A 25,880-nucleotide genomic window follows, 5' to 3' on the forward strand; every position below is an offset into this window, starting at 1 on the left:
GTAGGGAAGAAATCTTTTTGTTGACTTTCTTTTGGGTAGTGGAAATAGGCACATTTATTTTCTCTCTATATAGGACAAGAGATAAAGCAGCAGTTATCTTTTCATAACTCCACTTCTCATTTATCACATGGCATGATATAACATTTACCCACTTCACTCCACAATGTACTCCACTTGTTTAATTCTTAAATTTCTTTTCCTTTCCCACATCTTTTCCTACATTTATTCATTCATTTGTTCATTCAAAAATTACTTAGTGCCTTCTTATTCGAGGATGAAACATGATCTCTACCCATAGTCTTTTGGGATGGAGGTAGAGGACAGGTGATAAATACATAAAACAATAAAATCTTGGGCAGATGATAAACTCTGCATAAGAGAAAAACTATGTTATGGAGTTTAGAATAATGAAGGATTATATTAGAGTGGAATTGTTTTGCAGGTATGGGAGTGTATTGAGGAAGTTTAAGCAAGATTCATGAAAGAAACTCAGTTTAGACTGTGATTGAAGGATGGAGTGTGGGGATAGGGAGATAATTGGGAAAGAATGCACATGAGAGACAGCCATATCATAGCCCAAATTCAAAGGATTTGCAGAACCAAACTGACAACGATTTGCAGAATTAAACTCATCTGTTGAGGTCTGGACTACTAGGAAAAGAGTGACACCATTAACAGCTTTAAAAAAAGGCAGAAGAGGAGTCCAGCTCAAGATGACAGAGTAGGAAGATCCTGAGCTCACCTCCTCCTACAGATACACAAAACTACAGCTACATATAGAACCATGCCCTGAGAATGACCTGAAGATGAGCAGAACAGATTTTCTATAACTGAGGATATAAAGAAAAGGCCACATTCATATGGGTAGGAGGGGCAGACACATGGTTGGTCTAGGCACTCCTGGTGCAGTGACCACAAGTGGAGAAATATCACCAGCTGCAGGAGTTCCCCCCAGGAGTGAGGGGTCCAAGCTCCATGTTGGGCTCCCTATCCTGGGGACTTGCACCAGGAAGAAGATCCTCCATAATATGTAGCTTTGAGAACCAGTGGGGCTTATATCAGGGAGAGCCAGAGGGCTATGGGAAACCAAGACTCTGCTCTTGAAGGGCTTGTGAACAAACTCACTTGCACCAAGCCCCAGCATAGAGGCAACACCTTGAAAATGCCTGGGTCATATGAGAAGGAGATTTGTTGAATAATTTTAGGGTGTGTGCTGGAAGGGCAGGGAGCTGATGGAATTTTCTCTGGGAATAGAAGCGGGACTAGGGCCATTTTCATTTTTTTATTTTTTAAATCTCCTTTCACCTAGCTGGCCCAGGTACTGGTGGGCACCATTTCTTTCACTCCTCATCATCCTAGCTAACGCTATGCACCCCACTCCAGCACTCCCCTGAGGACCTGCCCTTCCAAATTGGCTGTCACAGTGCCCCACCCAGCAGGCAACCATGGCCAGGACTGGTGTCCCTACAAAGTCACAGCCAGTTGCACCAGAGCCAACCTTACATATCAGCATGTATCTGCAGCATTTGCAGCCAGGCCTCATAGACAGCAGGGCTGGGGGTCATATATCTAATACATAGAAACAAACATAGAGAGTTATGCAAAATGAGGAGACAAGGGAATATCTTCCAATGGAAAGAACAAGACAAAACCTCAGATAAAGAATGAAATAAAATGGAGATAAGTGATTTACGAGATACAGAGTTAAAAGTAATAGTTATAAAAATGTTCACTGAACTCAGGAGAAGAATGGACGAACTCAGTGTGAACTTCAACAAAGTGATAGAAAATATAAAAAATAACCAATTGGAACTGAATAATACAATAATTGATATGAAAAATACACTACAGGGAATCAACAGGAGATTAGAGGATGTAGAAGAATGATCAGTGATCTGGAAGACAGGGTAGTGGAAATCAACTAATTGGAATATTAAAAAACTTCTTTTTATTTAAAAAAAGAGGATACTATAAAGGACCTCTGGGAAAACAGCAAGTATACTAACATTCACATTATAGAGATCTCAGAAGCAGAAGAGAGAGAGAAAAGGACAGAAAACCTACTTGAAGAAATAACAGCTGAAAAATTCCTTAAAAATTCCTGGCAAAGCAAACAGACATCCAAGTCCAGGGAACACAGAGAGTCCTAAACAAGATGAACCCAAAAAGATGTACATCAAGACACATTACAATTAAAATGTCAAAAGTTAGAGATAAAGAGAGACTCTTAAAGGCAGCAAGAGAAAAGCAACTTGTTATGTACAAGGGAACCCCCATTAGACTATCAATTGATTTTTCAGCAGCAACTTTACAGGCCAGAAGAGATATCTGCACTCCCATGCTCATTGCAACATTACTCACAATAGCCAACATATGGAAGTAACCTAAGTTTCTATCAACAGAAGAATGGATAAAGAAGATGTGGTGTGTATATATATATTGTGTATTACAATGGTGTATTACTCAGTTATAAAAAAGAATGAAATCATGCCATTTATGACAACATGGATAGACATAGAGGGCATTATGCTGAGTGAAATAAGTCAGACAAAGACAAATACCATATGACTTCATTTATATGTGGAATCTAAAAAAAAACAAACAAAAACCAAAAATAGATTCATAGGTACAGGTAACAAACTGATGGTTGCCAGAGGAGTTGGGAGTGAGGATTGGGAGGTTAGGCAAAATAGATAAAGGAGATTAAGAGGTACAAAGTTCCAGTTAAAGAATAAATAAGTCACAATGATGTAGCATACAGCACAGGGAATAAAGTCAATGATATTGCAATAACTTTGTATGTGACAGATGGTTACTAAACTTATGGTGGTCAATTTATAATGTATATAAATGTCAAATCACTATGTTGTACACCTGAAACTAATATAATATTATATGTCACCTATATTTCATTTTTTAAAAAGGCAGAAGAGAAGATTTATGAAAAGGAAGATCTTGAATTTGTGGGAAGGATAACCAGGTGAAGGCAATCTCAGAAAAGGACTCAAATTGGATAGATTTGTCAAAACTGAAGATATACAAATGAATGATGTAGATTATGCATAAAATGTGCATATTTCTGGGATGGATTGAGTTTATCTTCTGATTTTACACATGAAGAAATTGAGGCAAACATGTTTGCCATGATATATTTAGTGGATCAGTGATACAGACAGGAGAAAAATACAAGTCTAGAGTTTTCTTCATCAAACTGTTGTTATATGTTTCTGAAATCTTAACAGTCAGTGTTTGATCAGAGAAGCAGAATCACTATGGGTATTACAGAATATGAGATTTATTATAGAAATTAATCTCTAAGCAGTCATGGGAGCTACTTAGGCAATCTAGTGTAATGCTGTTGCCCCTGCATCTGGTGTCTTCTTATCATCAGCAGGGCTGGAGGTTGGGAAGGAAATGTAATGTACATAGTTGGAAACAAGGAAAAGCTGGAATCCATGAAGAAAACAAACAGGAACTCCCAAAGACAAACTGGTACCCACGCCTGTCTCTCACAATCTCCAATTATGGTGATAGAGAAGGTACTCATGATAAGCTGGCTCTCTTTCCTCCACAACTGCTCATGTACCTGGCCCAGAATTCAAAGAAACTGATCCAACAGGAGGATCTCCAACAGGACCTGGGAAGCTGCTGAAACAAACACTCCCTCACACAAACAAGGTGAACCAGCAGACTCAGCAATGTGTGTGGGCTTCAACAATGCCTGGATCTATTTTGACCTACTGAGCATAAAGAGATGGCTGCTGCTTCACTTTCACTTTCCAAACCCTGAGTTAGTTTCTCTTGTGGCCTACTACGAAGCATATAGGAAGGGAATTCTGGAAAATACAGTTCCAACTTAGCTAAGCTGACATAACACAAAGCCACCAGAGTCTATCCCTTGACAATTTAGCATTATACCATCTTAAACCATTCATTTAATCATACCTAAAGGCTCCAAGTAAATACAATAGCCAAATTGTGTTTTTACTCAGTATGATGCAATTATGCCACATACAACCAAAAACGTCTGACCCTCTCCCCTAAAAAAAGATATCAAGTCCCTTTATCCATCTTTGGACAATGCTTATTTTTCTTCTGAGTCACTCTTCCTTTTGATATCTGTAATTTAAATAAAGAGATACGATGTTGGCAGCCGTTAATACAGTCTATGTTAAATAGGGGGATGTGGTAGGGGAAGAGAATTGACTCGTGTTACCCATATATATTCATATAAAAATTAATAAATATTCATAACTATTGCAGATTCTGATTTTCGCAACTTATCATGTGGTTGAGCTGATATTTATCATTTTCTTTTTCTGTTACCCATTCTAAATTCTCTTTTCCTTCAGTAAGCACTTCAGCTGATCGCAATTTCTTGCCAGGTGGAGTGACCCAAATCCTCATTTGGGACACTAGTAGTGCTGGGACATTAGTAGTACTGCCTGTGTTGGGTTGTAGCTTTTTTGTTGTTGTTGACTTTTACTACAGGACATAAGAGGAGAGACTTCAGAGGATCTTTATTCTAAACATTCTCCTCTGTAATTTAGGCATGTAAAGCATCCCAGTTTTTCTTTAAAAGTCAGGATCAATCAACCCAGCCAGCAGAGTAAACCTCTTCCTAGCCTGTTGATTGGCTTGAGAAGCCCAGGCTGGCCAGGTATTTAATATTTGTGTGAGTCTGGATTCAATTTTTGGTACCAAAATCTTATTGGAGTTACTAGTGTAGTTACTATTGCTGCCTATAAAAGTGCACAACCTAGTGGTGTAAAATAACAACTATTTTATTTTGCTCACTATATGTGGGTCAGGAAGGTGGGAAGGGCCCACTTGGGAAATTCTCATTTGGTTGCAGTTAGCTGTTGGCAGGAGTGGCAGTGGGCTGCCCGGGCTGTAAAAAATGGTTTGCTGACAGGGCTGGTAGGTGAGGCTGGAGTTCAGGTGGGCTCTCAACTCCAATGCCTGACCACCACCCAGTGCAGCAGTCTTGGGTGGTCATATTTTTTACATGGTGGCTGGCGTTCACCAGAGTGAATAACCTAATAGAACTAGAAAGAAGCTGCATGGTCTCTCTCTTATGACCTGGCTTCAGAAGTTCCACTGTCCTCTACTGGTCAAAGCAGTCACAAGCTTGACTTGTTTCGCGGAAAGTGTATACCGACCCTAACTTCTGATGGAAGAATGTTGAAGAACCTGGAACCATATTTTTACAAACTGTGATAATGGACTTTGATTCCTTTCACATTCTCTACACTCCTGTTAGTTTAGACTACCCACAATTTTCCAATTACCTTGTGTTTTCAAAAGTATGAGCAGTAGTACTTACATTGCTTTTTGCTCCAGTGACATCTTAAGCTTGTGTCTCTTCCTATCAAGATTCTGCTATTTTTAGATTGTGCTTTACTTATTATTCATTTCTTTATGCATTCATTCACTTATTCAACAAATATTAAGGTACATTAGATTTCAAAAAGCATATCCAAATGCCTTTTCCTAGAGGTGAATTTTTTCCTTTCTTGAGTCATCAAGTTATTCACTAAATTCAAATTGCCCTCTCTATCTACTGTCTTAAATTATAACAAGTCTGATTTATGTTATTTTCCCTCTACCCCAATTATGTTTTTTTTTTAATGCAGTGAATGTATCTTGTATTTCTACCCCTAAATTTACGACACTTTATTGAACAGACGCTATTAGTGGCATAGATAGATGGGTGATTGAATGGCTGTCTGGCTGGACAAATAGGTAGACTGATAGCTGGATGAACTAAGATGGGAATATAAATGACTTCATTTTCATTTATCTTAGTAGAAATTAAGATCTTCCTTTAATGCCTTAATTGTGCAGAAACAGATAAAGTTCAAAAGTGGCTTTACTTTTGCTGCTGTAGTATAGACAGAATGTCTTAGATAGAATGTCTAATAGAGAGAATGTCTTTATCAACAATATAGAAGTTACATGCTACAATGACCCCTTTCCTAAGACTCACACCTCTTTCAGGTGTATACCCAGATGGGACAGAGAGACTAGGCTATAAAATGAAATGAGAATTCTGAGAAAGTTCAAAGTCTATTATGGAAAATAAATTGAGAAAAATTCTATAAGTTAAGCTGAGCTAGTTGACTGCAATACTGAGATAAAGTATTCTTTTCTTTCAAAATTTTATTGGCAAAATCAACATATTAAATGCATATTTTGTACCTGGTACTATGATAAATGCTCTCAAAATTAATGCATACCTATATTTGGACAGTATACATATGCATTTTTTGTGAATGTTGTTTATCTCAGAATCTGTTACCTGCATCTGTAAAATTCAGATAACATAATAATAAATAATACATCTCTTGGAATTAATTGTGAATATCAGCTAGAATGAAGCAGCTCAGTTTAGATAAAAAATAAAACTTTATTCTGCAAAACCAAACTTTAAACTCAAAAGTAAACAAGTCAAAAAATTTTTGAAAGAATATGTCCTATTAGTTCAAGTCAGTTTTATTAACAAATATCTATAAGCTCTAGCTAAATGACCAGCTTCTCGAAGACTATAGTTGTTTCACCTTACTTTAGTGTATATCACTTCAGATCCTCTAACATCCCTCTATGATCATTGAAGGCATTCAATAAACACTTAGAACTAAGGTTCAATGAATGAATTCATACATAAATGAATGCAGAAATAAATACATCCATGTTTGGAAAGCATATTTCTCTGTGTAGGTAAGCTTGCTTTGTGAAATCTTTGGTATTACTCTTCTCAGCAATTATTTCTTCAAAGATGAGATAAAATCTGTGGCATGAATAATCAGTGATCCCAAATGAGTCAAATTCAAATTAATAAAGACTTTATATTCATCACTACACTTGTGCATGGGACCAACCCTATTGTCTGGTTCAGAATTCTACAAAAGAGCCATACCAGGTGTCTGCTGTTCTGGCTTGTTCCTAGAAGAGCTCCGTACACATGGTGGTATTTAATTCCTCTTGACAATGATTATGACACATGGTCAGAAAATGAAGTTAGGTGCCTTGGACACATACACCATGTTAATTCCCTACAGCGACACTTCTTAGACGTGACCTAAAACCCCAACCTGGGGCTTCAGAAAGAAGTGAGAATTTGAGTGATTTAGTTGAGCTTTAGAAAGACCTGGTGCTGTTTTAAACTATCACACCTAATTTAATGCAATTAAGCATGACTGACATTTTCTTTTCAGGAAGGAATTAGAAACAAGCTGGCAAGGAGAAAGAGTAACTTCCCCTGCCCCAAATAGACAGCTCTCCCAGGGTGAAGTTGAGCTCATTAGCAGGGCAAGATGTTGATAAGAAAGGAAGAACACTCTACCGTCAGCTGCTGCCATTTAGTTTATTATCATAAGCGCGAGGCTGTCCCTCAGCATAGAGCTACAGAGGATTGTTCTTTGGGGGGGAATTCTTTAACTGGATGGATTTGTTGCAGCCATATTTCAAACTGACACTCAAAATGTCAATCATTTACTTTCAGGTAATGAAATCGATCTATTGTATTTCTGTGCAGTACACGGAATAGCTTAAAGCTCAGTAAACATTTTCTTTTCACTTTTTTTCTGACATGGCCAAAATTAATTAGTGATTTGTTGTCAGCACATTGCAAGGAAGCTTATCAAGTTAAAGTATAGTCTTTCCATATCGGCCCCCTCTTACCTACTTAAAGGAAATCTTGAAAAGTCTAGTTTTATAACATTGTAGTTATTATACTATACTTCTCTGCTGATTTTACTGAGTACATTTTATATGCTTCTGGATACACTCATTTTGTATTATCATTACACTTTTAAAGGGAAAAGTTATAATTATAGAAACTTTTCAAATTAGCTGTGTCTACTGGAACATCAAATATCTTAACAAAATTATTGCCAGATATTCAATCTCACAGTAAAAGCAATCCCGGCATTTACTTTTATTGTTGCTTTTAAGAGCTCCTTCTTCCCACCCTTGCTCTTTTCTCTCCATCTTCCTTTCACAAGTCTCCCTGAGTGGGTCTATATGTATCACTGACAGGAGAGCTGGGGAGCACCTTGAAAGGGTTGCTATGGGAATGGATTGCTTCCCACTATTAAGAAAGTTCCTACTTAATAGTCTGACTCTGGGAAATAGTATTGAGGTTTCAGACAAAATGATAGAAATCTAGCTGAACACAGAAAAATGAGGGTAAATCATAAAAACCTTGTCTTTTGGTTTTGTATACCTAATAAATATAAATTTTGGCTTTGTAAATACTTTGTAAACATTTGCTTCATTTATTGTAAGTGGTAAACCCTTATCTCTGTGAAGACAATTGATATCAAATAAATGATTTATATAAATATCCTAAACCAGGCACTTTGATTACTGAAGATGATTATTATTTGGACAAAGTGAACAAATCATTTATTGCAGTGAATTTTCATTCGAGAAGACTCAGTAAAACCAAGAGACAAATTGCTGCTGAGGAAGTCTGAGTGACAGGATGCTCCATTCTATGGTAACTGCACTTTGTTAAGAAGTCCACAGAGCAATGTTGTAGTCTTGACTTCCTGATTATCAGAAAGATCTAAATAGTCAATACGGAAATCAATCTGTCACTGTCACAGGCTGGGCACCCTGGGGAACAAAGATGGAGATTAGTGGGATTAACATGCAGCAGTCTGTTGGAGAATACTCTCGGTATAAGTACCTGTGAGGGAATGAAGGAAGCCAAATTGGGCAAATGGAGTAGTTGAACTTTGTTGCAATTGCAACAAAGACACAGCCAACCATACTGGGAGATCTAGAGCTGGGATGGCCCTTTAGACTTGTCCCAGTTTGGAGCAAGAAGACTAGACATTTATACCCCTGCATCAATCAGTCATTAGATGTGAAATGCACTCTTGATAGGGGCATGAACTTTCATAACCCAATAACTTTTGGGTCATAGTCCAATAATTTTTGGGTTATTTAGCTCTGTTCATCCAGAGAGGAACTCAGCTGAGAGAAGTTGGCCATCAACATTCCCAGCAGCTGGGAAATGAATGCCATAATCCTGGAGGGGAGATCTGTGCAATGAATCATGACATTCACTACTCCAACAAAACACGGTGCACATACCCTTGGCACAGAAATCCCTCTTGGGAGAATCTGTCATAAAAAAATAGAGGCAGTAACATGTAAAGAATTATGTGCAAAGATATTTATATTAATGTTTTATAATAAAAATTTATGAAGAAAATCCTAATGTGCTTAAGTAGGTGAATGGTCAAACGCATTACAGTGTATTCACACAATGAACAATTATAAAGCAGTGAAGATAAATTAGTACATAATGTATACTACTCTGAAAGGGTCTTCACAATATATTACATAGGAGAAAAACCATTGTGGAACATATGTTTGGTCTAAATTTATTTGCATCATCCTTTTTGTAAAGAGTAAGCATGGTTTAAATTATGCATTATAGAAGTGGCTATATATGCTTCCATATTCATGGAAAATAACACGGAAGGATTCATACCAGGGAGTAAACATCAATTATTTACAGGGTTGTTTAGAGACTATTAATTGTTCCTTTGTATTGGTTTTCTTGTTATATCAGTATGCTTTAATTGAAAAAAATGGAAATGAAAAAAAGGGATTTATTAAACTTGGGGATTCTATGTGCCTCAGCATGTATGTATGCAGAATTTTAAAAGCTGACTGTACACATTAAAAGTCATTTTTCCCTAGTTGCTTTTTGTATCTTTCTTCAGGTTCCAGTGTTTTGATCAGCTGAACATCCTTTTCACAGAAAATATACATAGTCAAATAATACCACATAAAGATAACTATCTATATAACTATAATATTAGGGGAGATGGGCCTCTCAAAAGCCAAGCTACTCTTCCCTAATTCTAGTATAACTTTATTATTTTGCATATGAAGAAAATAAAGCCCAGGTAGGTTAAGTGACTTGTTCAGGCTCACAAGTTTGTTAGTGGTAAAGCAAGTTTAGATCCCAGGTAACTCTTTCTCCTGTTACATGATTTGTACTCTTCTGTATTCTCATGAACACCTTTTCATTTTCTCATTTAAACCTATCGTCTTTACCTCTTGTGATGGATTGTTACTACTAGGTATATCCAACTATTCACTCCCTCCTCTGTAACAGGATTACATAAACTCATGTGTTGTTTGACCGGCAGCTCCCTAGAGAAGAAGAGAGTGATCCCATTGTCACGCTTGGCCATGTGACTTGCTTTGACCAATGGAAGTGAATGTGTTTATACCACATCTGGGCAGAAACTTTAAGAACAATTTCAAAATTACGCTCCAGCTCTTGTTCTTTGCTCTCTGCTTTGAGACTAACATGTCCCAAATAGGGTCTGCTCCTTCAACCTGGCCAAGTGATAAAAAGGCACAGAGAGCAGATCCACAACAGCAGAACTGCAGCAACTGACAGATAACATGGAATGAGAAATGGTTTGATAAACCATAGACATTTAGGGGTTTGTTACCACAGAAGAGCTAATACACTCTACAGCTGTTGCTCCTGCCCACATTTTCTATCTCAATAAATGAATACCATCTACTCAGTCCACTTAAGCCAAAGTGGACTTTTAAATATGTAAATTATATAGTATTAGTTCCTTGCCTAAAACCCTTCAATGGCTGCCCATTACACTTCAAAGGACTTCCAAAGTCCTTATGCTTGACAAGACCCTGTATGATTTACCTTTATTTCCTAACACTCTTCTCCTTGCTGACCCTGATTCTTATCACTCTTGTCTTCTTTCTGTTCATAGAATATGCCAAATTTGTGCCCTCTGCCTGGCTCCCTGGTAACATATCTGGTTAACCCCTTATTACTAGAATTCTGCTCAAATATCATCTCCACAAAGGGAGTTTGTATGATCAACCTAAATAATGTTGCTTTCAGTTCATACTAGACACTTTCTATCACATTATGCAGTCTTATTTTCATATACTAAAATGTTTATATTCCCAGATAACTTTTTGTTAATTCCTTTAAAGAACCTGCCATAATATCTTTTGTATAATACTTATTTGAGTATTGGTCTTACCCCTCAACTAGACTCAAGGAATGTTGGATAAGATTTGGGCTTTGAGGGAATAGGCAGAATTTAGATAGGCAAAGAAGATGAGAACAGAGGGTAAATCATTTTACTCATTTTTGTGTCCTCTACAGCACCTACTGTTAGGTCTCACTGAAAGCAGACATTCAATATATGTTGGTTGAATTGAACTGAAACCTAAACTCAGGAAAAAAAAAGAGAGCAATAATTACATTTTCTTGGGTTTTCACAGAAATGCTTAATTATTGCAGATACAGAATCTGGCAACTGCTATTAGGGCCTGACAAATATCTATATTAGTACTTCTATAAATGGTATAGTAGTTCATGCTAGAATTGATGGCTGCATTTCCCACCACTATTGCATTTCAGTGCAATAGGAAATTGTTCCTCAAATCTCCTTGAAATGTATATATGGAACGGAATTTTGTAATAGTGCTAAGTCCTGTTTTATTTTCGGTTACATTTTAGTCTGTAGGAACAAATAATGTATACTAATGCATTAGATTATGATGATCATGCTTGTGAGTACAATGTTCTAAATATGACATTGAAATGACAGATACACATACATTAGAAGGCAAAACATGTGGACTGATAGATGGACCAACAGATGTGTTTATTTTGCCTTGCATGGGTGTTTAAAACTTATTTCAGCAAATACTCAACATTGAAGAAATTTCTCATGAAAGTGTGGATTTCTGGATTTTCTTGAAAAATAAACAAGGTCTGGTAATGCTGAACATTCACTCCTACATTAGAATAATTTGCCACTATAAAGTAGTGTTTTCCATTTTAGGTAAGGCATGTAATCTCCAAATGACTTGCTAAAATCTTATCTATGTCGTCCCTGAGTCTGGGGCTCCAAAAATACATATATAATATACACTATTACTTAATAATAATAAAATAAAAACAATTTGATAACTTTTAAAAATGTCGATACAATAAAAACACTTATTGGAGGTTTATGTGGAAATTACTGTGTTGTATAGTATTCAAAAATATAAATAAATGTTAAGGCTAAGATCCTGCTCTAGTTGGGTGGGTAGGAGTGCCTATAATCTACTGAACTAAAACTGATATGGTCACATAAAAATATGATTAATCACATAAAGGAGTCAAAGATGAAATTACTAATAAATGCTACTTCTAATCAGAGCTATGAGAGTGCAGAGAGGCAACCCCAGGGCCTAGGAGGTCGGCCACCAGCAGAGGTGGGAGGTGATCTTGATTTTGAAGGAATGAGTGGGATTCAGGTATGCAATGAATATATTAAAAGGGATACATAGTATTCAAGCTCAGATGATAGAATGAAAGATTTATATAAAATAATAGAAAAGATGTGGCTAGAGAAGTGTTATAAGCCAAAATTCTGGAGGGGTCTTGAATGAGACTGGTGTCTATATTTTTGGACAATAAGTTGTTGATGATCCTATGTGAAAGGTTAAGAAATATAGCTGCCTGCAAGCTTGTTTTTTAAAAATTAACTTCAAGCCTGTGCTACAGAACGTAGACTTGAGTATATTAATAGATCTGCCTGGAATCAATACCCAAAGTCAGCCAGAGGCTGTGTCTAAGGCTCTAAAGGACACACCATGGAAGGCATAATAAGAGCCCAGGCTTGTTACACTACAGTGAAATCTGCCAAATTGGTCTCAGACATATGCTTAATTGGTTTATGCTATAAGAAACAAATTAGAGATTAAAAAATAAGTTAACTTAAACTGTGAAAAACTTGATTCACAGAGTTATTTTGTTCTAAAATGTGTAATGATTATAACTCTGGATGAGAGCTCTGTCTTAATACTCAAACAGACATTGCCTCCTGACTGTACCCTCCCATCTTCTAGCACTCTGACCTTAGTGCATCACACAGGCTCCCTGTACTTCAGATTCTTCTACTGTAAAATGGAGATAAAATTATTATTTACCTCATAAGATTACTGTGAGATCAAATGGGGGCAATACACATAAATTGCTTAGTACTCTGCCTCTCACATAGCTAAGGTTATTATTTCTACTATCTACTGCAAGAGTTCCCTACCACTCCAACCTTAATTCTCTTCCCTCTTCTGCTCATTCTGGACACTGCCATAATGCATACTTCTGATCTTAACTCTTTGGTTCAAAAATTTAATAACTACCCCAATGCCTCAAAATAACATCCTCTATTCTTTACCCTGGACTTTCCATCTGAGACCTGGCTTTGCTGTGTGTTTTTCTAGAACATCCTCACTGAACAAAATGTAACATATCTTACATTTTTCTCAGTACACTCTGGGTTTCCTATGGGAAAGCCAATAACTTCATAGGGATTCACCTGAAGGATCACTACCACCTGCAACCCTACTACACCCCTTTTCCATTTTTCTCCATTTTTTCATCATGTGGTCACTGAGCCAGCTGAGGATCTAGACTCTTGCCATTCTTAATTTTTTTTCACATTGTGACAGCTTCCAAGCCCTTGCCATCTTTTTTTTTTAACATCTTTATATAATTGCTATATATAATTGTATAATTGCTTTACAATGGTGTGTTAGTTTCTGCTTTATAACAAAGTGAATCAGCTATACATATACATATAGCCCCATATCTCCTCCCTCTTGCATCTCCCTCCCTCCCACCCTCTCTATCCCACCCCTCTAGGTGGACACAAAGCACCAGGCTGATCTCCCTGCGCTATGCGGCTGCTTCCCACTAGCTATCTATTTTACATTTGGTAGTGTATATACATCCATGCCACTTAAAGCTGGAGCTGCACATCCTATTCCGTCTGAACCTAGGACTCTAACCTCACTTAAACATCCCAAAGTCTGACTGTTGCCCACTTCCTCAATAAATTTCAATCCATTCAAATAACATTCTTCATTATGATGGAATTTTCCCCCAACATTTCTTTTCCCTATATAGAAGCCTTAAAATTACCTAGATGGCATTTACAACAAAAATAATCCCACTTTATTGCTTATGGCATCACTTGTCTTGAGGTTTAATGGTTAGAGGAACTTTATCACTATTGTAACAACGTTTCCTTTTTTCTCTTGCCTAAGATTCAACAAACATTGAGGGTCTACAATATTCCAGCTATACTGTGGGTTGCAGGAGAAACAGAGGAAAGAGTCTCTATTCTCACACAGCCCACAGCTCTCTGTTCGGAGGCAACTCAACTAAGTGCAATATTTTTCAAACATTTTTTTAATTATTACCCAGTTAGAATACTTTTTTACATTATGGCCACACACGCGCGCGCGCACACACACACACACAATGGAAGAGCAAAGGTGGTCAGACAAACATGCAAGAAAACAATCACAGATTTAAGAGATGTATAGGTTTTTTTGATGTTAAATGATGTTGTAATGCTCTAAAAAGAGAGATTTTTATGACTACCAATAAATAGATCCAAATTATGAACATGAGAATTGTAGATAGCTATGGATTTGAAAACTGCCACCCCAAATATCAGGAAAAATGGCCCAAGTGAAGGAACAGCAAGTTATGTAAAGCCACTTAGAGTTGTTGGTGCCTTGAAGATCTGGGAATAGAATGTTTGTGTATTTTTGTCCAGGAGGAAACTGAAAATCTGACATCTTATAGAAGCTGTGACATTTAGAAGCTGAAAGCCTTTAAATCTTATTTCATGTAAGAAAATATCTCACTCTTATTAATAGAATATTTGAAAAAATGCTTTTTTTAATAGTATTATTTCATTGATTGATGGGTGGGGAAGGGTGACTGAAATCCAGGAGGTGAGATTAACATAGATGCCACAAAGTGAGCAAATATACATCCACAAAGTGAGCAAATATATTATAAGGAGTGTATAATATAATTCAAGAGATATCTTAAAGTAAATCCTTTAATAGGTATAGTGATTTCACATATAAAAATTTTCTATCAGTATTTCATTTAATCTTTATCACTGGAAGGACTTTCCTACTACATTCAACAAAATGTAAAAGTCTCAGCAATTAAACATTTTAATTGGCTTATGAATTGAATTTAAAATGTCTTAGTAATAAAGAGCTAATTTTAAAATTCTACCAACAGGTTTATTACTTCTGTACATATTTATTTAGCACCAAATTTACAGATGATGCTCTGCCAGATTCTAAAGAACAAAATGGATAAGACAACTAGACAATGTGCATACATTTTGACCACAGCGATTGTCACAGTGCACTGTGAAAGGGTCAAAAGTTGCTGTTAGGGAATACCAAAATTTAAAAACATAACTTACACAGGAAAAATATACCTGTGGAATCATATTTTAGTTAAAATTCAAGTGAACACTTTCCATTATGAAGAAATTGTCTGCTTTCTGCTACTGTTACCTTCTATCTACTAACAAACACAAATATGTTTAATATCTCAAGTATTTTGGGGTAGATGAATTACAGGTGATGAATAAGTCAACTTTACAATCTAAATCTGTGCTATTTCTCAAGAGAAATCAGAGCAGTGTTTGCCAATAGAACAGTAAGAGAATTTGGTGCGGAACGATGTAAAAGGCAATTATTTCAATAATGTCACTCCTCAAAGTGAAAGTTTATCAAAGGTGGTAATAACATGGATTTTCAAATTATGATATCTCTAGTTAGGTGCATTTATTCATTCAATAAACATGTCTAATAAGCATTTACTGAGTCCTAATGTCTAGTCCTAAGCTAGACAGCATGCTAGGTGACTGGGAACTAGAGTAAAATATCTCTGACAGCAGGAATTCACATGTAATGTGGAGGTGGCAAAAATTCAGGTAACAGGTGGATCTACTACACTAAAGTTTCTCCAGAAGTAGTAAGCAAGATAATTTTAGGTCGCACACAGTTGAAAATTTGTTTTTTGCTCATTGTAAATATTTCAAAGCCACTTTTTAAAAGAAAGAAAAAATACAATCATGGTGCTGATACATATTTTTCTACTTAAATAAATTTATGTTAAAATGGATTTAACTTAATGAAGTGTATTTTATAAGTAATTGTGCTCATATAGTAAAAATTGTAAAGGATTTTATACTAATGACTCAAGTTTGGGAAACCTTGACTGGCAAGCATCAAATGTTGCTCTCAACCCTCAGATTTTCTAGGCCAAAGACTGAACTTTCAGAGACTTAAATCCAATAGGAAAAAAATGTATTACTGTGCAAATGATTACTATATTCATTAATAGTCCCTTGTTTTTTGTGTTCAAATGAGGTGTTGCCTTCTCTCAATTTCAGCTAGCTGAATAAAATTTTAGCAGGGGAAGGAGGGAGACTCTGAAGAAATAGAGCCTTCCCAAAGAAACTACCCTTGTGAAACAGATCTACACTCAAACTAAACTATGACTTGGAAAGGTAGAGCTGGAGAGCTCCATTATTTGGGCATTTGGGGAGGGGGCAGGACCCGAGCCTGAGAAGCTGAAATACTAAGAAGTGAGAACTTAGCAATGAGCCAGGGAGGGAGTAAGAGGAGCAGACTAGCTACCGTAAAGCAACCTTTTCTACCCAACCTAGTATCCAGAGGGATCATCACGCATATTATAGCAAGTACATTTGATGAGCAACAGTGATGTCAGACATCAAGACAGTGCACAAATTATGCCCAATAGAACCTGATTCAACATCTTAAGATGATAAGAAAGCAAAAATCAGCATTTTCAAGCCCATTAATTATACAACTAAAATTGCAGAACTAAGCAACCTCAGTTATTATGAAATGAGAACAAAACAAAAATGACTTTGCATCGACTGTTTAAAAAAATCTTCAGAGACACAGTGTAATCCACTTCAAGTAATGTAGGCTTGCTCTTTTTCACAAATTGCAGTTAAGTTAGCTTACCTTCATTCTGACAGTTTGCAATGCATTTATTTCTGTTAAATTTTATATTGTGCGATTTAGCTTACAATGACGATTGCCAAGATTCCTTTGAACCAGATTTATCATTCAACATAGTTTCTGTCATTTATGACATTTTTTGGTGTGTTAGTTTAAATAAGACTTCTAATAAACTTTTAAAGCCACAATGACATTATTATACCTCCAAAATTAACCATATTTTGTTAATATCATCTAATACTTATTCCATGATAAAATTTCTATATATAGTTGATCTGTTCAAGTCAGCATCCAAACAAGATTTGCACAATTGCATCTGGTTTATACATCTTAAAAGTCTTTTTAAATTTATAATAGTTCTTCCCTTTCTTTTTCATATTAGTCACTTGTTGAAATTACTTGTTGAAAAAAACTGTCTTATAATATTTTCCACGTTCTTGCTTTAGCATTTGGCTGTTATCTATATTGTTTCTCTATCTTTCCTATTTCCTATAAACTCAATTAGAGCTAGAGATGTAATCAGACACAGGGTTAATTACTGGTGCGGCTACTCCATAGGAGGTACCATGTATGCCTTAATGCATCTTACCAGGAGGAATACATTTGTCCAGCTAGGTAAGACTGAATAGCTGGTTCAGATGTTTAAACCTGATTCATCAATTAGCTTCTCCATCAATCTTTCTCCTAATGTTTGAGCATTCCTTGGTGATCATTTCCTAAATCCACTATTTTATTGTGTTTCTAAATGATAATTTTTTCTATTCAACCATTCCTTCTGCATAAATTACCCGAAATTGTCTTATAAAAATTGTTCTCAAATGTTTGGTTACTCTGAAATATATTTGTACAAGAGAGGCAGAAAAAGTGCTAGGTTGTTTCCTTTATTTATTTTCAAAATAATGAGTAGGTGCAACCAAGTAACCTCCCAATATGATGGTATTTAAAAAGGTTAGGTTATTATTAAAAAAAATATATATATATAGGTATTTTGATACTTTATTGTCTTTTGGGGGGACAGGGTGTCATGCTCAAATTGTCCCATCTTTGGTCATTGGAAACCACTTGAACTTGGTTCTTCTCTTGTTTTTTCTACTTTATCTTTTTTTTTAACATCTTTATTGGAGTATAATTGCTTTACAATGGTGTGTTAGTTTCTGCTTTATAACAAAGTCAATCAGCTATACATATACATATATCCTCATATCCCCTCCCTCTGCGTCTCCCTCCCACCTTCCCTATCCCACCCATCTAGGTGGTCACAAGCACTGAGCTGATCTCCCTGTGCTATGCAGCTGCTTCCCACTAGCTATCTATTTTACATTTTGTAGTATATATAAGTCCATGCCACTTTCTCACTTTGTCCCAGCTTACCCTTCCCCATCCCCGTGTCCTCAAGTCTATTCTCTACATCTGCGTCTTTATTCCTGTCCTGCCCCTAGGTTCTTCATAACCTTTTTTTTTTTTTAGATTCCATATATATGTGTTAGCCTATGGTATTTGTTTTTCTCTTTCTGACTTACTTCACTCTGTATGACAGACTCTAGGTCCATCCACCTCACTACAAATAACTCAATTTCATTTCTTTTTATGGCTGAGTAATATTCCATTGTATATATGTGCCACATCTTCTTTATCCATTCATCTGTCGATGGACACTTAGGTTGCTTCCATGTGCTGGCTATTGTAAATAGTGCTGCAATGAACATTTCCACTTTATCTTAATCTCACACAAAATGCCATTATATTCATAAATATTTCAGTAAGTATTTCTTAAAAATAAGGACTCTTGGGCTTCCCTGGTGGCGCAGTGGTTGAGAGTCCGCCTGCCGATTCAGGGGACGCGGGTTCGTGCCCTGGTATGGGAAGATCCCACATGCCACGGAGCGGCTGGGCCCGTGAGCCATGGCCACTGAGCCTGCACTTCTGGAGCCTGTGCTCCGCAATGGGAGAGGCCACAACAGTGAGAGGCCCGCGTACCGCAAAAAAAAAAAAATAATAAGGACTCTTTTTCAAACATAAGCACAATATTTAGAACAAATAATTTCACAATAATTCCTCACAATGTCATGTTCTTCCCAGGGAAGCCCACATCTGATGACAAAATTAGAAAGGTTTATAAAGGTCCAGCCATTTTGACTCAGTGTGGGAGTCTCTAAAGGGCAGTTCTGTCTTCAAAACTCCCCAGTGGGTTAATGGAGACTTTGTTGAGCCTGAGTCAGTTAATTTTTTCCTCTATCCGGTCATGCTTCTCCTTCCTGCCCTTCACATGTGTTGGTCCTTAATAAACATATTTCACCACAACTGTTATTTCAGTATCTGTTGCCAGGGAAGCCAAACTATGGCACAAATACTCCATGAATTTTAACCTCAAATTTGATCCAATTGCAAGAATAATCTCTCAAAATTATGTTCTACCTATGATATGTATTTCTGGTCTATAAGTTTATATACATGTAAAATTTAGACTATCTTATTTTTATTATCAATAGCTACACCCAAGATTTTTTTTTAAAGAAAACAAAATGAACATTTTTATTCTTTCTATGAATTTTCTATTGCCTAATCATGAATTCTTTGATAACATAGTATTAATCTGAATATAGCGTTTTCCTATTTTAGAATATCAGAATTTCAGCTTCAGATGGTAAAGAAACTAGAAGGGATTTCTAAATGCATATAAGACTAATTACATTTAGAAGAACTGGTGGCATTTTGCATTTTATTTTTAAACTAGTGGCAAGAGTGCAGAGGAACACATATCAATCATAGTCACTGGTTTTTTGCCTATAAATTTACGTGTCTGTTTTATATATTATCAAGTTCAAGTTCATTGTAAAATACTTTTACAAATTTTGATGATGGGTTCAGATATTTGAATGTACAAATTTATTACAAAATATATTTGCTTAAACTCTCAAGATATCACCAAAATGAAAAATTTGGCAAGTCGAACTTTATACATGACTTATGTGACACATACAACAAAACTTTCATTTATTATAGACTAGTGTAGACTAGACTAAAAAGAGGTAGAAAAGGATTTTGAAATGATGACTATTGCTGCTTCTGTCTTTGGTTATGACAGTCATTGTTCTTTTTCACAATCTGTAACCCCATCAGCTAGATAATACTGGAAAGCTTACAGGTCATTTACTCAGGAAGACACCCACTGGTACTTAAAATGTTATGCAAAAATTATGTTGATATTGGTAACCAGAAGCAGATATAAAAATAAGAGATATACAGATGTTATATCTTTTCCCTTGATAAAAACTGTAAGACCACCACCTAATACATTTTAAGTAATGGATGCTTTCAACCCCCATTTCTCAACCCATTATCTCAACAAGTTTGATAACAGGAAATATGAATGTGCACCACACCCAAGTTTTAATCTTATAATTCTTAAACTTGAGTGGAATAGCACTTTGTTTAAAATAGTTTAAACACAGCTCCTCAGTTAAGGAACTTTGTGATACTTATCCAGTATCACATAAACTTTGTAATACTTAGCCAGAGTTCTAAGTTATTTCATTTTGTAGATTTTTTTCTCTCAGTTGAGGAACATTTTTCTTTATTATTGGAGTAAATAATAATTTTATTGGAAATGCAGGGGCCAAAATCTTAACATTATAATCTTCTAGTGAATAATATTTTTGAGAAGTCATTAAAATTTTCTTAAAATTATTTATATACGGTTTTAAGCTGTGAGAAAATATTCTATTTTTATTCAGTCAGTCAGCCAACAACTATTTGAAAGTTCACTGTATGCAGTGAGGTAGAGGAAGAACAGATATGGAATCAGAATTCCTGGGTTAAATTTTATCTTCACCTTTCACTATGATATACAAAATAGTCTCATTCTACTCCATATTTGGCATTATTAATCACAAAATAGAAATAATGATAATATTTTTCCTGCATACCCCACAAGGCAGGGGTCAAGTGAGATCATGCAAATGTGAACCCATTTTGTAAAGTGTAAAGCACTCTCCACAAATTTAAGATTTTAGTAGCACATTGTGTGAAACACTAGATGGATGTTGGTTGCCTAGATACCTAGTGTAACAACACGTCTCCCTGCTGCTCTATAACCTCTTTTCACTACCTCATTTTTTGGGTGGGAAATAAAGAAGTACACAGGAGAAAGGAATGTAAAATTAAGAGCCTGTGAAAGTCTTGCCAGGAACATTTGGAAATAAGTGCATTATTGTGAAACAAGCTTTCCCCCCACCCCCTATAAAGATGCTTTTCCTTATCTACTTGTCCCTGAAATTTTCTGGAGGCATTTTTTTTTCAAGATATGCTTTCTCTAATACAAGATTATCTTAATTTACAAAACACATAAATTTTTTAAAAATTTATTTATTTATTTTTGGCTGTGTTGGGTCTTCGTTGCTGCACATGGGTTTTCTCTAGTTACAGCGAGCAGGGGCAACTCTTCGTTGTGGTGCGCGGGCTTCTCATTGCAGTGGCTTCTCTTGTTGTAGAGCATGGGCTCTAGGTGCGCGGGCTTCAGTAGTTGTGGTGCACGGGCTTAGTTGCTCTGCGGCATGTGGGATCTTCCTGCACCAGAGCTCGAACCCGTAACCCCTGCGTTGGCAGCCGGATTCTTTTTTTTTTGGTACGTGGGCCTCTCACCGCTGCGGCCTCTCCCGTTGCGGAGCATAGGCTCCGACGCGCAGGCTCAGCGGCCATGGCTCACGGGCCCAGCCGCTCGATGGCATGTGGGATCTTCCTGGACCGGGGCACGAACCCGCGTCCTCTGCATCGGCAGGCGGACTCTCAACCACTGCGCCGCCAGGGAAGCCCCGGCAGCCGGATTCTTAACAACTGCGCCACCAGGGAAGTCCCCAAAACCCATAAATTTTGATGAGTGAAAACCAGCTTTGTATGTACATATGAAGATAGATTTAATCAGTCAAAGAAAAGTAGGTACTTGCATAATTAAATTTTTTTTCCAAGCCAAAAGAAGCATGATATTCTGCTTTAAACAATTTTGTCTCAGAGTTTTGTCAGGACTGGAAAAAACTTACAGTGCTATTAAAGAAAAAGCTTTTTAAAACCGATGAAAAATAGTTAAAAGTATACTGGGAAAGAAAACCCTATCAACTATACTCCAAAATGTTATTCCTGCAATACTATGAAATTAGGCTACTGAAAAAGAAAAAGAAATTGTTTGGGAAAGGCATATTACATTTAAAATATCATTAAATTTTAATGTGTAAAATTAAGTATATAACTCGAGCTTTGAGCAAAGCCACATCAAGCCCCTTGCTCAGTAGAGAGCATTATACCATGAAGCACACATTTTTCTTCATATTCTTATAGGATATAATCTGAAGTAACCTTGCCTCTAGCTCTTTACAGTAATTTTTATGAATTTTTTAATTAGGGAAAATGTTTCACAAGAGTAAGGAGCTGGCAACTTGCCACTTGCAGACAGAGTTTCCTCTGACATGAATTTTAAAAGAAGCACACTGACAAATGTTTCATAGCAGTGTTGAAATAGTAAAAATTGGAATGTACGCACAGCAAAGGGACATATAGAATATTATCCCCACAGATTTTGCCCCATAGACACATTTGTTCATGAAGCAAAGTGGACAGAAAGACTATTAAAAGCCCAAGAAGTGCATCTTAATAGTGACAAATTGGTACTATCACTGGCTTGGTCCCAATCTGAATGTAGAATTTTTATACACTTTATCTGATCTTGAAAATGCACTTATACATCGTGTTGGATTCTAATGTAGGAGAACTGTACAGGACCAGAAAGACTGAGAGTATAGCCAGTGAGTCAAGAAGTAGGTTCAGGTTTGGAGATGGGAGTGGAAGAAGGGAAGTCAGGTAGTTTTACACCTCATAGCTAGAGTGGAGACCAAGACAAATAAACCATTATATACAATGTCCCTGGAGCCTAGGTATCAACAATCACAGGAAAGAAAAAAACAAACCCAAAATTCTGGACATCCTCCTACCAGTACTACTCACAGTTCCAGTTTCCTCTCCACTTACCTCAGTCTGAGAGATAACTGAACTGATCTTATAATTATCTTATAATTATTACCCTTAAGCTTCAGAGATGAGGAAAGGATTTTAATAAAATCAAACTGAACAGTGAAAGGGCCAAAGAAGAATGCATTCTCATTGTTCAGGAGGGGAAAAAGTTAAGGAACTGTCATTCAGAGTATGTTTATTTCCTGTATTTTGCATATATTAGATAGGATGCTCTCTGCATTAACAAAATATTCGTACTAATTATATATGAAAATGAAATATATCTTATATATATTTTCTTATATCCAGCAGCTTACTGAAGTTTTTCATTGATTTTAATAATTTTTGTTGGTACTTTAGTTTTCTACTTAAACAATCATATCATATACAAATAATGACAGTGTCTCTCCTTCATTTGCAACCCTCATAGTTTCTATTTCTTTTATGGTCTTACCTTACTGGCCAAGATCTCCTCAAAAACGTTGAAAAGAAATGTTGACAATAGATGTTTTTGCCTTCTTCCTGATATTGAAGAGAATAGTACAGAAATAAGAATAATTGTTCTAGGTTTTTGTTAGATATTTTTATGAAGTTTAAAAATATTCTCTTCTATTGCCAGTTTGCCAAATCTTTTAGAGTGAGCATCTATTGAATTTTATCAAACATTTTCTTGCGTCTATTGAGATGATACGCTAATACAATGAATTATATTCAATGATTTTGTAACATCAAACTACCATTCCAGTGTTAGGATAAACCAAAACTGATTGTGATATATTTATCTTTTGATATACTCTGGACACAGTTTGCTAATATTTTTAAATGTTTTCATCTATATTCCTGAGTGAGATTAGACTAAAATTTCCACCCACTTTTATTTTTTCTAACCATTGCTAGGTGATGTTAATATCTTAGAGTAGTTTTTAGAATTTTACTCTTCTATAATATGGAAATTTTGTATAAGATTGGAATTACTTGTTCTTTGAAAATTTGATAGAATATGGATCTGGTGGTTTCTTTGGGCTAAGATTTTGAAAATAAATTCAATGTATTTAATTTTTATAAAACTATGTAGACATTCTTTTTCACCAAGAGTTACCTCTGTTAAATTACATTTTTTTCAGAATTTTTCCAGTTATTCTAAGTTTTAATATTTACTGCTATATAGCTATTTATGTTCTTCTACTGACTCTTTAATTGCTGCTCTTTTTATAGATATGACCCCTTTAAAAAATAAAAACCCTAATGAATTGCTTAGTTTTGCCTTTTCCATCTTTTCCCAAATTAGTCTTACTAGAGATTTGTCTATTTTACCAGTCTTTACAGAGAATTTATTTTTCTTTGTGGATCTACTTGATCATATGTTTATTTTCTATTTTATTATTTCTGTTGTTAAATTTTGCATATCTTTACTTCTAATTTCTTTGTGTTTATATTTCTTTACATTGTTCCAACTTCTTTTTTTGTCCTTTTTTTCTTTTTTTTTTAACTTCTTTATTTGTTCTAACTTCTTTATTTGAATTTTTTAACATAAAGTTTAACATTTGGGAATTTAGGACTGCTTCATCCCACAAGTTACAATAGGTAGTATTTAAATTACTAGTAAATTCTAATAATTTTTAAAATTTCTATTATTAAATTTCTTGGCCTCTTAATTACTGAGATCCATTTCTTAACAAATGTGAGGGTTTTTATATTTTTTTTTTATCAAGTTCTAATACAAATGCATTTGATTGGAGAACTGGTGTAATAATATATTTGAATTTTGTGACAATCTCTTTACTACCTAGTTCATGAGCAATTTTTATAAAGGTTTCAGTTATGCAGTAAAATCATGTGTCTTAATTGTAGGTTCAATTAAGGCAAACTTGTTATTATTTTGCTCAATAATTACTGAATATTTGTTCTTTCAATAATTAACAAAATGCTGTAGAAAGCTCCTGCTATATGGTGTATTTGTCTTTTCCTCCCTGTAGTCTTGTAAAATTCTGCTGTATATGTTTTTGAAGATATATTTTTAGGTACATACAATTTTAGAATTGCTGTATCTTTCAGGAGAATTAAACCTTTCATAATTTTGTAGTGAAGTGACTTTTGTTCTTTAGAAATGACTTTGTTGTTGGCATTTATTTTATCTGATTAAAATTGGTACTTGTTATTTGGGTAGTATGTTCCTGCTACATATATTTTCATTCTTTTATTTAAATCTTTCTACATTCCTATATATTAAATGTCTCTTGTAAACAACGTATAGAATTGGAGTAAAATGTGTTCTATCACAATTAACATATACACACAAAAATATACAAAATAAGGTCACCTCAATTTAATAAGAAGAAACTTGAAAAACATCAAAAATTTATTAAAAATTATCAAAAGGCAACAAGCCCAGCAATAAATCAGCTACAACAGCCAAGAAAATATGGGAAAATAATAACAATAAATGAGGGCTTGAAAGTCCAGACTTTTAAAATCCAGACTTTAATCCACGGCAGTATGAAGATAAAACAATTTAAATAGCTTAGTATTCCCAACAGAATAACCAACCTAATCAATTGAAGAAAACAGAAACTCTATCCCAAAATGCCTAAATAAGTGTAAGAACTTGATGTACAATTGAAGTGAAATGTTAAGTCCTTCAGAAATGTTATTAAATAGAATAATTGTGATATAAATTTTATAACTAGAATATTATAAATGATAGTTAGAATATACTAACAGGAATAACTGTTTAATGAACTGAAAAGAAATACACAGTTTGATTTGTACTTTTTCTCATGCTATATTCCCAAAGAGATTTTATATTTGTTAGAGTGTCTAAGTAATCATTAAGAAAGTGATATAACTAGAAGAAAAGGTGTGTATTTTCTAAGCATGACAACAGAAGCAAGCAATAATAAAGGAAACCCATATAAATGATCAGGGCTGCTCTGAGAGCTATACCCATAAGTATAATCTTTTAACATGCAATGTCCCCAATCACAAGTAAATACAGA

The sequence above is a fragment of the Monodon monoceros genome, unplaced genomic scaffold, assembly GCF_005190385.1.
Source record: "Monodon monoceros isolate NGI ecotype Baffin Bay Population unplaced genomic scaffold, NGI_Narwhal_1 Super_Scaffold_16, whole genome shotgun sequence".
In the NCBI taxonomy this organism is placed as follows: Eukaryota; Metazoa; Chordata; class Mammalia; order Artiodactyla; family Monodontidae; genus Monodon; species Monodon monoceros.